The sequence below is a fragment of the Schistocerca serialis genome, chromosome 12, assembly GCF_023864345.2.
Source record: "Schistocerca serialis cubense isolate TAMUIC-IGC-003099 chromosome 12, iqSchSeri2.2, whole genome shotgun sequence".
In the NCBI taxonomy this organism is placed as follows: Eukaryota; Metazoa; Arthropoda; class Insecta; order Orthoptera; family Acrididae; genus Schistocerca; species Schistocerca serialis.
This window is the reverse complement of record NC_064649.1, coordinates 169656590-169670593: the sequence shown is the minus strand read 5'-3', so window position 1 is coordinate 169670593 and position 14004 is coordinate 169656590. Positions and strand designations below refer to the sequence as shown.

Here is a 14004-nt window from a genome sequence, read left to right as displayed (position 1 = left end):
AGATTGAATAACATTGGGGAGAGGCTATAACCCTGTCTCCCTCCCTTCCCAACCGCTGCTTCCCTCTCATGCCCCTCGACTGTTATAATTGCCATCTGGTTTCTGTACAAATTGTAAATACCCTTTCGCTCCCTGTATTTTACCCCTGCCACCTTTAGAATTTGAAACAGAGTATTCCAATCAACATTGTCAAAAGCTTTCTCTAAGTCTACAAATGCTAGAAATGTAAGTTTGCCTTTCCTTAATCTAGCTTCTAAGACAAGTCATAGGGTCAGCATTGCCTCACATGTTCCAACATTTCTATGGAATCCAAACTGATCTTCCCTGAGGTCGGCTTCTGCCAGTTTTTCCATTCGTCTGTAAAGAGTTCGTGTTAGTATTTTGCAGCTGTGGTTTATTACACTGATAGTTCGGTAATTTTCACATCTGTCAACACCTGCTTTCTTTGTGATTGGAATTATTATATTCTGCTTGAAGTCTGAGGGTATTTTGCCTGTCTCATACATCTTGCTCACCAGATGGTTGAGTTTTGTCAGGACTGGCTCTCCCAAGGCCGTCAGTAGTTCTAATGGAATGTTGTCTACTTCGGTGGCCTTGTTTCGACTCAGGTCCTTCAGTGCTCTGTCAAACTCTTCATGCAGTATCATATCTCCCAGAGTAAATGAGCTGTATATACAGTTAAACACGGGCCCGAGGATAGGTGCACAATTCTATCGATTCACTGTGGCTTCCACGACAATACCGCCCTGGGAATGACGCAAAAACATTCCACAAGACCGTAATGCTTTCTCCTCGTTTGCTTTCACACTTACAAAACTGTACACGAAGGCCACCTGACGTCACCCGGTGAACATCCAGTTGCGGTATTGGTGTGCAAATTCCAGCCTTCATCCAATGAACAGCAGTCAGCATAGATGCACGAACCAGGCACCTGCTGTGGAGCCCCATACACACCAACTTTTGCTGAACGATCGCCGAGGAGACACCGGTGGTAGCCCGTGGGTTCATCCGGGTGGTCATTTGCTCGACACTTACACGTTTATTCACATGTACACATCTCTGCAGCTATTTTTCACCCCTGTCACCTATGGCAACCTGTGGTGCAACACAGTTGCCTTGGCGCCAGTTCTGGTTAGTGCCATTTTGCCGCACATGGTATACTTTAATCGCGGTAGCATACAAACAGTTTACACACTTATCTGTTTCAAAAATGCTTCCACCCTCGGCTCAAAAGCCTATGATCGTGCACTTCTGGATGCCAGATAGATCACTCCATTTCTGCATTACGACAATGAATACACAATTTTTCGTATCACCCCAACATTTTATGTGTGTGTACATAGTTCCGCGTAGTCAGCGCGTACACAGCTTTCCCACTAGAGCGCTCCCCGCTAAGCACAACAGCGCAGGCGCAGCGCTCGTCCGTCTCCGCACTACAAGATGGCGCTGCCTTAGAGACGGACCAAATTCTGCTTCCGCCGATCTGCGTATTAATATGTAACGCAGCCAGTGAGATTGCTGCTAACGTAGAACCTTTTCTCCTCGCGGATCATACTCGCACAGTGATTACATGAACGCGTGAGGTATTATAACGAGTGTACAGACCTCTGATTAGTCAGTCTGCATTTATCTGCATCTGTCTGTACCAGTCTACATTAGTCTGTACCAGTCTATAGTCAAGTTTCAGTCTGCGCCTAATAAGATTACCATATTCCTGTACATAGCCATGAATATAAATGTATAGACACTTTGTCAAGTATCAGAGATATGTGAGAATAAGATTAACGTACTCAGACCAAAGGAACTTCAGATTGTCAATTGTAAATAGCATCCAGAATCAAGTTACATAATGTTTATGTTTGTTCTCATTTTAATAAATGTGTGTGAAAATTAATCAAGTTCTGTTTAAAGTTGGTCACCGTCAATCTGCTACTCTAAGCGTGCAAGTGGCATTTCTATCGTCTGACCTAACGGCAGAAGATAAACACACCACGATAAGACCACGAGACATATTGCTGACACTCGCCTACTTCGTTAGAGCGACAAGCCAAATAATTTGATGGTGTGTGTACTGAAGGTCTTACAGTACGCACACCACAACGTGCCGTCCTCGAGTGCTTATTGCGTGTCAATGTCGAATGTGGGTAGTGGTCAGATTAACGTCAGTAGACTGTGTATAAAGAAAGCAATACTAATGGAAAACAGAGAAAACATAGATTGCAAATATATTTTCATAGAGAATGCACTCAAACTACAATAACAAAATTTCAAAGTTTGTCTACTTGACTCATATCATATACACTGATGAAAGCTACACTGCAGCTGAAGTCTAGATCTGCAAGAATGTACAGACTGAATTGTGGCTGACTGCTGACTTACTTCCTGTGCAAACAATGTTTATCAATGCATGCTTTTGCAGAATAAGTACTTTTTCACATTAGACATTAGGTGCCTTGTCCCAGAAGATCATATCATAAAACCATATTGGAAGTACAAGACCACTGCAAAACAGATGTAAAGTGAAACATAGTGCTATAGCTAGAGAGACGCATTTGGCTCTCGAGACAGCAATGTGTGACGCCTTCAATGACTCCTGTCACAGAATACTTTCAAATGATCTTTTACACAACCCAAAGAAATTCCGGTGTTATGCAAATGAGACAGGGACTGAAATTGAGGGTAGCAAAGCGAAAGTTGAAAAGACTAACTCCATTTCCAAACGTTCCTTTACAAAGGAAAACCAAGGAGAATTGCTCCAATTTAATCCTCAAGCCATTGAGAAGAGTCAGTGAAATAAGTATTAGTGACAGTGGTGTTGACACACAGCTGAAATTGTTAAAACTGAACACAGCTCCAGGGCCCAATGGAGTCCCTGTAGATTCTATACTGAATTTGCAGCTGAGTTAGCCCCTCTTCTAACCGCAATCTATTGTAGATCCCTTGACCAAAAAACCATGCCCAGTTCTTGGAAAAAGGCATAGGTCACACCCATGTAACAAGAAGGGTAGTAGAAGTGATCCACGAAACTACTGTCCAATATCCATGACATCGATTTTTGTAGAAACGTACAACATATTCTGAGCTCAAACATTATGACCTCCTCAATGCTAAAAAGCATGAAAACATCAATCATGTGAAACCAAACTCACACTTTTCTCAAATGATGTAGTAAAAGCTTTGTATCAAGCAATCAGGTAGATGCATTATTCTTGATTTCTCAAAAACATTTGATCAGTACCACACCCAGGCTTATTGTCAAAAGTACGGTCAAATAGGATATCGAGTGAAATTTTTATCTGGACAGAGGGCATTTTGGTAGGGAGAATGCAGCATGTTATCTTGGATGGAGAGTCATTGTCAGATGTAGAAGTAACTTCAACTTTGGGTGTGACCCAGGGAAGTGTGTTGGGACACTTGCTGTTCACAGTGTATATTAGTGACCTTGCAGATAATATTAACAGTAAAATCAGTCTTTTCACAGTTGATGCAGTTATCTATAACAAAGCACTATCTGAGAAAAGTTGCATAAATACTGAGTCAGATCTTGATAAGATTTCAATGTAGTGCACAGACTGGGAACTTGTTCTAAATGTTCAGAAATGTAAAATTGTGCACTTCACTAAACAAAAAGGTATAGTATCCTATGACTATAACATCAATGAGTCACTGTTGGAATCAGACAACTCATACAAATACCTGGGAATGATCACATAGGTTCAGCTGTGGGTATAGCAGAGGGTAAACTTTGGTTTATTGCTAGGATACTGGGGAAGCGCCATTAGTCTCTGAAGAAGATACCTTACAAATTGCTTGTGCGACCACTTCTAGAATATTGCACAAGTGCGCGGGACTCATATCAAATAGGACTAACAGGGGATATTGATCATATACAGAGAAGGGCAGCATGAACAATCACAGGTGTGTTTAATCCGGGGGAGAGTGTCACAGAGATACTGAAGTAACTGAACCGGAAGACTCTTTAAGATAGATGTAAACTATCCCGAGAAAGTCTATTAACAATGTTTCAAGAGCTAGCTTTAGATAATTATTATAGGAATATACTACAACACCCTATGTATTGCTCACAGAGGTGGCCTGAGGGTATGATAAGAACAATTACTGCACACACACAGAGGCACTCTTCCCGTGCTCCGTACGTGAATGGAACAGGAAGAAACCCTAAGAACTGGTAGAATGGGACGTACCCCTGCTATGCACCTCATGGTGATTTGCGGATTATAGATGTAGATATGTAAGTCATTCTCAGAATAATCCAGGTAGCAGCGGGCTTTTCAGTTAGCAAATCCACCTCTGTTGTTATCCATCTCGGTTCCTTGGAATTTCACACCTCACACTTCCACCTTCAACCAGTGTACAGCCACTGATCTATACTCACAGTCCCTGTAAGTCAGTTTTATAATGGAACAGTGTAATATCAGTTTTTGTACTGTTGGCTGTGAAACAGTTATTCTCTTGCTGTGTCTGGTACTTTATCAATATGCTTGTGTCATCACGAGACACTAAAGTTTTTGAAGAGTCCTACAGTATCCCGCATAAATCATTTGCGTGGATCGAGAATAGAAAGGGTTCGAGCACTGATCCTTGTGGCACACTATATTTAATGTTTCCCTGAATTATTCATTCCATGATTCCTTATTCTAGTTGTATCATTTGGAAATGTAACCTTCTGTTTTCTATTGTTAGGGTAAGACTCCTTGTATGCAACAGGAAGGCCTTTAACACCATACCATTTTAGTTTTCCTAGTAGAGTTTTCTGATAAAACACAAGCAAAAATTGCCACAAGATCACAGAAAATTTCAAAAGTGTAATTTTTGTTGTTTACTTAGACCAGAATTGAGTTTTGGGTATCATATAATGCTTTCTCAGTAGACAACCCATTATGAAAGCCAAACTCAGCTGTTATTAAGAGGTTAATCTTACAAAGAAGGTTAAACATTCTCTTGTTAGCCATTTTCTCAAAAAAATTGTAAGAACACAGAAATGAGGAAGAGGGATCAACAATTAAAGGTTAGATACTTATCTCCATGATTGTAAATGGGTATTACTACTGAATACTCCAGGGATTTCAGGTGATTCATTTTCAATCATTGACTGGTTACAAAGATAAATCAAGGACGGCACTGCCAAGTTTTTAATAATTTTCCTGAGCAATTGAAATAGCCAGAAGAGTTACTACTTTTAGTGACTTAATGATTTCTGTGGTCCTTCTAACAGGTGATTTACAAATGCCTGGCTAAGTAAATCTGAGGGTGTGCAATTGAGGGATCATTTTCTCACTCTTGTGTTTTCAGCTGCTGTTAGGAGGAATTCACTGAATTCAGTAGCCAATGATTCAAGTTTTATATCATTTGCTTGGCCTTACCCTGTTTCTACAGTTTTGAACTTCTTTTTTCTGCACAGTATGTGGGTTTTGCATTTTTTATGATAAAGTGAGAACAATTGACAGGAATGGGGGAAAGAAATACAGTAGAAGAGGAATGGGTAGCTTTGAGGGACGAAATAGTGAAGGCAGCAGAGGATCAAATAGGTAAAAAGACGAGGACCAGTAGAAACCCTTGGGTAACAGAAGAAATATTGAATTTAATTGATGAAAGGAGAAAATATAAAAATGCAGTGAATGATGCAGGCAAAAAGGAATACAAACATCTCAAAAATGATATCGACAGAAAGTGCAAAATGGCTAAGCAGGAATGGCTACGGGACAAATGTAAGGGTGTAGAGACTTATCTCACTAGGGGTAAGATAGATACAGCCTACAGGAAAATTAAAGAAACCTTTGAAGAAAGGAGAACCACTTGCAGGAATATCAAGAGCTTTGATGGAAACCCAGTTTTAAGCAAAGAAGGGAAAGCAGAAAGGTGGAAGTAGTATATAGAGGGTCTGTACAGGGGCAATGTACTTGAGGACAATATTATGAAAGTGGAAGAGGATGTAGATGAAGATGAAATGGGAGATATGACACTGAGTGAAGAGATTGACAGAGCACTGAAAGACATAAACCGAAGCAAGGCCCCCGGAGTAGACAACATTCCATTAGAGCCTTGGGAGAGCCAGTCCTGACCATCTGGTGAGCAAGATGTGTGAGACAGGCGATATACCCTCAGACTTCAAGAAGAATATAATAATTCCAATCCCACAGAAAGCAGGTGTTGACAGATGTGAAAATTACTGAACTATCAGTTTAATAAGTCACAGCTGCAAAATACTAATGCGAATTCTTTACAGACGAATGGAAAAACTGATAGAAGCCAACCTTGGGGAAGATCAGTTTGGATTCTGTAGAAATGTTGGAACATGTGAGTGACCCTAAGACTTATCTCAGAAGAAAGATTAAGGAAAGGCAAACCTATGTTTCTAGCATTTGTAGATTTAGAGAAAGCTTTTGACAATGTTGACTGGAATACTCTCTTTCAAATTCTGAGGGTGGCAGGGGTAAAATACAGGGAGCGAATGGCTATTTACAATTTGTACAGAAAGCAGATGGTAGTTATAAGAGTCGAGGGGTATGAAAGGGAAGCAGTGGTTGGGAAGGGAGTGAGACAGGGTTGTAGCCTATCTCTGATGTTATTCAATCTGTATGTTGAGCAAGCAATAAAGGAAACAAAAGAGAAGTTCGGAGTAGGTATTAAAATCCATGGAGAAGAAATAAAAACTTGGAGGTTTTGCTGAATACATTGTAATTCTGTCAGAGACAGCAAAGGACTTGGAAGAGCAGTTGAACGGAATGGACAGTGTCTTGAAAGGAGGGTATAAGATGAACATCAACAAAAGCAAAACGAGGATAATGGAATGTAGTCAAATGAAGTCGGGTGATGCTGAGGGAATTAGATTAGGAAATGAGACACTTAAAGTAGTAAAGCAGTTTTGCTATTTGGGGAGCAAAATAACTGATGATGGTCGAAGTAGAGAGGATTTAAAATGTAGACTGGCAATGGCAAGAAATGCGTTTCTGAAGAAGTGAAATTTGTTAACATCGAGTATAGATTTAAGTGTCAGGAAGTCGTTTCTGAAAATATTTGTATGGAGTGTAGTCATGTATGGAAGTGAAACATGGACGATAAATAGTTTGCACAGGAAGAGAATAGAAGCTTTCAAAATGTGGTGCTACAGAAGAATGCTGAAGATTAGATGGGTAGATCACATAACTAATGATGAGGAATTGAATAGAATTGGGGAGAAGAGGAGTTTGTGGCACAACTTGACAAGAAGATGGGACCAGTTGGTAGGACATGTTCTGAGGCATCAAGGGATCACAAATTTAGCATTGGAGGGCAGAGTGGAGGGTAAAAATCGTAGAGAGAGACCAAGAGATGAATACACTAAGCAGATTCAGAAGGATGTAGGCTGCAGTAGGTACTGGGAGATGAACAAGCTTGCACAGGATAGAGTAGCATGGAGAGCTGCATCAAACCAGTCTCAGGGCTCAAGACCACAACAACAACAACAACATGATAAAGTGAAGAATTTTTCAATACTTCTTGTAATACATTTTAAAGTCTTTATTAGAGCTAGTCCTTTCCATTAAATAAAGCTATATCTTCATACTGGAGGATATTTTGATCCCAAATGTAGGCCCGCCTTTCTCTGGGCTTCAAACGTATGTTTCCCCAACTCAGTGTACACGATTATTGGATTCATAAAGATGTAGGCATATTTCTAGAAAACAAATTTCTCATATAATGTGTGTTCATAGTAAACTTCTCCCCATTTCTCATCACACGAATTCTCTATTAGTACTGTGAGTTGACATTTACATACATATCTATGAAATTTTTCTTTCCCCTTTTTTTTCAAACTGGACTAATGCTTTATTGCTGCTATTTGATTAAGGTTACCAGATAAACCACTTCCTGCCCTATTCTCATTTTATATTATCCTATTTTGTTAATATTTTATCTGTATACAGGGTGATTATTATTAACATTTTAAAACCCTCAAAGTGACGTAGATGACACAGAGACAAGTAATTTGATACAACACGTGTGTCCTCGCAAATGTTGAGAAATACTCCAAAATTGGAATGGCAAATGTTGAACATGTGACATCACCAGACGACACACCCTCGCCCATAGGGGGCATTGCTATACATCACTCCGCCAGACTACTCTGTTTTTGTAAATGTAAAATGATTAATCATCGTATTGGATTACCACTACTGCAAGTACTACTGTGTCACATTGGTAATGTGAGAATGATACAGAGTACACTAGCGGAGTAGTGTGTAACAGAGCCCTTGGACCAACAAGTGTAGAACCAACAAGCCCAATGACTGCACAAGTGGTTAGTTATGTTATCTGGACACATCACATGGCTGCCATCCACTTTTGGGGTGTCTCCCGACATTTGCAACTCTGTGCGTCTTATATCAAATGAATTGTCTCAGTGTCATCTACGTCGCTTCAGAAGTTTTCAAATGTTAATAAGAATCACTCTGTATATTATTTCTGTAATGTTTCTGACATGTCTGATACTATTGCACTAAGTGGTTGACGGGGGAATAAGTAAATAATGAGGCTTATATATATTTCACAAAATACAGTTGCCTTAAGAAATAAATTATCAATGCTATCACACTATGTCCGTCTGTTCTTGTTGGGAATATTACTGAGGGTGTCAAAGCAAAGCTGGACATCATTAATTCTGTGTGTCCTCAGTACAAAATATATGTGATGAAACTGATATTGAAGTCCCCACATACAATCATTTCCCTGTTATTAATACTATCTTTAGCAGCCCCTCTAATTGTTTAATGAAGTTTAAAACATTTGCTGTTGGGGAGCCACTACATATACAGCCAGGACTGGTATCTTGTATGTTTCCAAGGTTAAGCACAGCTTTCAAACAGCTGTTCAGTGCATTACTTAGTGAGTTCACTGGCCTGGGAGTATATTCCACTTTTCGTGTATATGGCCATTCCTCCTTTCCTCATATTACACCTACAGTAAAGTGATACTAACTTGTTAGAAATTTGGGCAATAACAAAAGGGTGGCAGGAATTACCCTACATCTTTCTAAGGCCTTTGATAAAGTAAACCACCAAATTATCCTTGACAAACTGGAGACAACACACATCAGATGAACTGGGAGGAAATTGATTTAATCCCGTCTCCAGGCAGAAGTCAGGTTGTGGAACTCCTCTCATCTCAAAACAGGCACAAAATAAAGTGCATCTCACATGCTAAGAAAGTGGAAGCAGGAGTCCAGGGTAGCGTTCTTGGCCTCCTATCATTCTTGATCCATACAGATGACATTGAAAGCCCCAACAGTTCACTTGGCCCCCTATTATTCTCGATCTATATAAATAACATTAAAAGCCCCAACACTTCGACCAAAATTATACTATTTGATAATGATACAAGCATAATTATAAGTAATGATAGGCAATCCTTATCCACTACAGCTGAAAATGTTCTGAAGTGTGTGCAGCAGTGGTTTCATGCTAACAAGTTAACATTTCATTTAAATAAAACAATCTGCATACAGTACAGTGAAATAAAAGAGAAGGATGACCTCTGTTTATTATTGAGCGACCAAGAGACAGAGAAAGTAATGTCTACAAAATTTTTGGGCATGTGCATTGATAATTACTTGAGCTGGAAAGACCATGTCATATACACAGCTCAAAAATTCCATTCTGGAAGTTTTGCATTGAGAATAATTTGTGCAGTCTGTAGCACGGAGTGTGTAAGATCGGTATATTTTGCTCATTTCCATTCTATTGTATCTTGTGGAATAATGTTCTGGGGTGTAACAAAATCTCATCTGTAAAACATTTTTAAATTACAGAAAAGAGCCATTTGAATTATTACATGCAGCTCTCCACAAACACTGCTGGTCCAAATTGAGAAACCAGTAGTTAAAAATACCTACAGTACCATGTTTTTACATATTCAAAAGTGTACTGTTTACAAGAACACATATGAGTAGTTCACATACAAATTCTGATTTTCATAATTACAATACACATATCAGTAAGAATCTGCTTGTAGAAAGACAATGCTCCTCCAGTTTGCATCAAGGGAATGGAAGATGACAGAAAATTTAAAAGTGAATTCAAAAATTGCCTTTTAAATAAATGTGTTTAACCCTAAATTACTGGCAAATACTTGTATCTTCTTCATTGTCATATGAATCATTCTGTTCTCATTGTAAATTTTATACTTTGTTTTTATACTCTTTTAATTTCAAATGGTGTGATAAATGTGTTTCTCAAAGTGTACTGCATGCATTTCAAACCATTATTTACTTGAAACTCCCTCGCAGATTAAAACTGTGTGCCAGACCAAGACTCAAACCCGGGACCTTTGCCTTTCCGAGGCAAGTGTTCTACCCACAAGCTTGGGTAGCTCATTGGGTAGAGCACTTGCCTCGGAAAGGCAAAGGTCCCGGGTTTGAGTCTTGGTCTGGCACACAGTTTTAATCTGCGAGGGAGTTTCATATCAGCGCACACTCCGCTGCAGAGTGAAAATGTCATTCTGGAAGCATTATTTACTTATTCAGAAAGCATCTAGAAGACCAATGCATTAGTTCACTGTATCACATTTTTTAATGGATTGTAAAATGTTAATTTTATATTTATTATATTAGTTTGTAAAATTGGGCTGTGCATATACAATACATCATATTATGGTAATTCCTTTATCATGTAAGTTCTGCAAAGGTTGATAACAAACTAAACTATCAATTTAGAGACCTCTGTTCATGCTCTGCGAGTTTCACATGGTGTTCGTTATGCATAGCACATCTGTAGAAATATCTTTACTGTACTGGTAGGAGCAGTACATCTTTTATATCTAACATGTGTCTTATATTTTAATGTAAAATTCCAAATTTATTATGGTAGCCACCATTTCTGCTGTCCAAGCTGCAGTTCTTTTCCTAGTGATTGTTACAACTGTGTCTGTCGTTATTTGGTATCTCTGTCTTTCAGAAATACTTGCCCTAAGATAGACCCTTTGAAAATATTCACATCGAAGGGATTGAAATTATTTGTGCAAGTAACATCTAATTGGAAACATTGAAACATAGCTCTTACCATCTTCATATCTGAGCAAGGGCCATACCTGGCATGACAATGAAATGCCATATTGTTTTTCACACCCAAGCCTGAAAATGTTAGAGTCTTGCACAATACACATGGCTGAACACTCAAAGATATGTGAACCACTTGGGTGCTACTCTTCATAATGCCCTACCAACATACATAAAGAGATTGGAGACAGAAACTGCTTTTAGATCAGAGTTAAAATTATTTCTTGCTGAGAAGTGTTTCTACATTGTAAATGAATATGTTAGTGTATAGGATTCCTAGGCCCTCATTCATTGTTGGGTTCTTTTGATCGTGTTAATGATATACCATCTATATTGTGTTTTTCTTTGCAAGGATGTTTCTGCTGTTGGTTTTCTGTTTCAGATGCTGTGTAATACACCTCTGCTGAGGAGAGATATGGTACTAACCTAATTGTGATGATTATAATGGCAGGTTTTCGAGTGTTCATGCATTACATCTTTTAGCAGTGTTACATAATGTGCTCAATTTTTTGAGCATTGTTTTGAATAGAAGTTTAATGATTTACCTACATCATTGATTGCAGAAAAATGCAAAATACACAATACGTCATTCTTTCATATAATTTGGTCATTTATTTTCAATTTTTCGACGGTGTTTTTATTTTCAACATTTCGTGTTCATTGATTCACTTTTTGTAGCTGTTGCAGTCACAATATACGCGATGTATTTTATGATTACCCTTATTGTACCGGACTGACATTCAAAACATTGGGATTTGTTTCTCATCGGGCCATACTGACTTGTTTTTTCATCTTTCCCCTTGTTGCTAACATGAATGCTGTGATGCTTCCTTTGATCAGGTCCTGGCCGACTTTATGCAGTATCGTATTTTGTTAATGCCTTATGTAGAGTATATTGTTTCTGTTATGTTTTCGACAGGTTCTATACTATTGTACTAAATAATCCATGGGTGAATAAATAATTATGAAATAGGTCTACTATCTGAAAAATAATCCCATGTTCTGTCACATCTTAATAAGATTTCGAAGTGGTGCAAGGATTGGCAACACGCTTTAAAAACTCAAAAATTTAAAACTTCCCAAATATTTTTGTTTGTAAGGAAGAAATAATCTCCTGCTACGAGAATCGTTTTCGTTATTACAGTTACAAAGTTATGCATGTTACAGGAACATGTTGTTGACCATTTTCAGTACATCAGCAGCACCGCAATTTGAGCGAGTACTATATTTGTTATAGTTGCAGAAATAGCGAGGTTCAACAAATAACGTACAAGATAATTTGTTATGCACACCACATCCCGCAACTGTGAGTTGCCTTAGTAGTTAGTAAACACACCTTGACAGTAACGAATAGTATATACAATATTATCGGAGAAACAGAGCGAGAGTTAAGGCCCGTCCACACGCAACGATCTGTCTGCGCAAATGTCTGCGCACATCACATCTGCGCAGACAGATCGTTGCGTGTGTACAGAAGATTTGCACCAACCTGAGGTGTGTGCAAACCTGGAAGTTGGAGTTGGAGGTTTGAGCGAAACCTCTCAAATCTGTGGGTTCAAACCACATCTGCGCAGACAAGTTGGAGCGTGTGGACAGGAGATCGCCGCAAATCTGGCGCGAAACAGCTGTTTGCTCAGTATTTGTACGCACAGGGCATTAAAATGGCTGATACTCGTCAGTGTTCTCGAGAGTTTGTAAGCGAATTCATTGAAATATATAGAAACCACCCATGTTTGTGTGAGATTAAAAGTAAAGAATATAGTGACCGACACAAAAAGACAGCAGCATACAATGCTCTAATTGAAAAATTGCGGGCAGTTGACGCCTCGGCAAACAGAGAAACAGTAACAATAATAAAAAAAAAAATCGTTGCGAACTCTGTCTAGAATTCAGAGTGGAGCTTTGTATCGTGTAACAAAAGTTTGTAACAGGTTGCTTCTACACAGTATCGAACTGAAAATGCCTACTCAGAAACAAAGTAAACCATAGTTCATTGGCCATGTAGGTACATAATCTCTAATAATATAGGCCTACTGTGTTTCAAACACGTCTACAACACCAAAAATATCATCTTTAACTTGGCAGACTTAATTTACTTGACTTGCCTTCATGAACTCATTCTTCAGGACAGCGTAAATAGCTTCACATGTGTTGGGTATTATTTCACTCAACACTTGTTTCGATATTGCAGTTGAAAATTCCAAATCCTTGTAGCTCCTTCCTGTTGCTAGGAATCTTAATGTTACCGCCAGCCGTTCATGAGGAGAAATTGCCCTTCTCATACAAGTATTTTTTCTCATAATGTGAGGCATTACAAGCTTTAAGAGATAATTATAAGTTTCGACATCCATCCGCAAATAATTTCGCCAGTCGTTAGGTTCGCCCTACAGCTCTCGCAGTAAATTTACGTGAGAAAACTGCTTTCGCTTTAGCAGCCACTGTCTACACCATTTTTACCGCTTTCTCTGTTTCCTGCGGTTGGTCTGAATGTTTTTTGCGACACAAGTTGCGAACACAGACCACAAAAGAACTTCCTCCATTTCTGTATTTCAAAATAACTGAATTAAATTTTTGACGTTTATGGGGAGCGTAGTCGCTTGCCACTGATATTTCTTTTCTACACCGACAGATGGCGGGCGAGTAGTAGATTGGGGTTTGTGTCGTGTGAACACGCCACATTTGCAGCGATCTTTTGCATGTACAGACATCTGCACCGATGTTTGCGCAGACAGATTGTTACGTGTGGACTGGGCTTTAGAAAGTGAAACACCGCTTTGCAAACCTTTCTTTTTGAAAAAAGTTCTGTAAAGCATGTCAACTACGCACACAATAATTCAATTAATCGGTATTCAAACATGAGTTGTTAAGCAATTTATGTAGAACTATCGTATAGTACATACATCATGTGTGTTCATTTATCGTGTTGGCAATGCTAGTATTCAAATGTTTTC

At 38.9% G+C, this 14004-nt stretch overlaps 1 protein-coding gene across 2 annotated transcripts in view; it reads right to left on the bottom strand.

The window, feature by feature from the left end:
• The window catches only part of LOC126428412 (F-box/LRR-repeat protein fbxl-1-like), a 140885-nt gene extending 126915 nt beyond the window's left edge, over positions 1-13970 (bottom strand). The window contains exon 1 of one of the 2 annotated variants that reach the window (XM_050090335.1): positions 13954-13970. The gene's annotated coding sequence lies outside the window, so the exon portion shown is untranslated. Of the gene's footprint in view, positions 1-12389; positions 12443-13953 lie in introns of those variants that run through there. The other variant, XM_050090334.1, reaches the window with a different exon arrangement.
• Between the last annotated feature and the right edge of the window lie 34 nt (positions 13971-14004).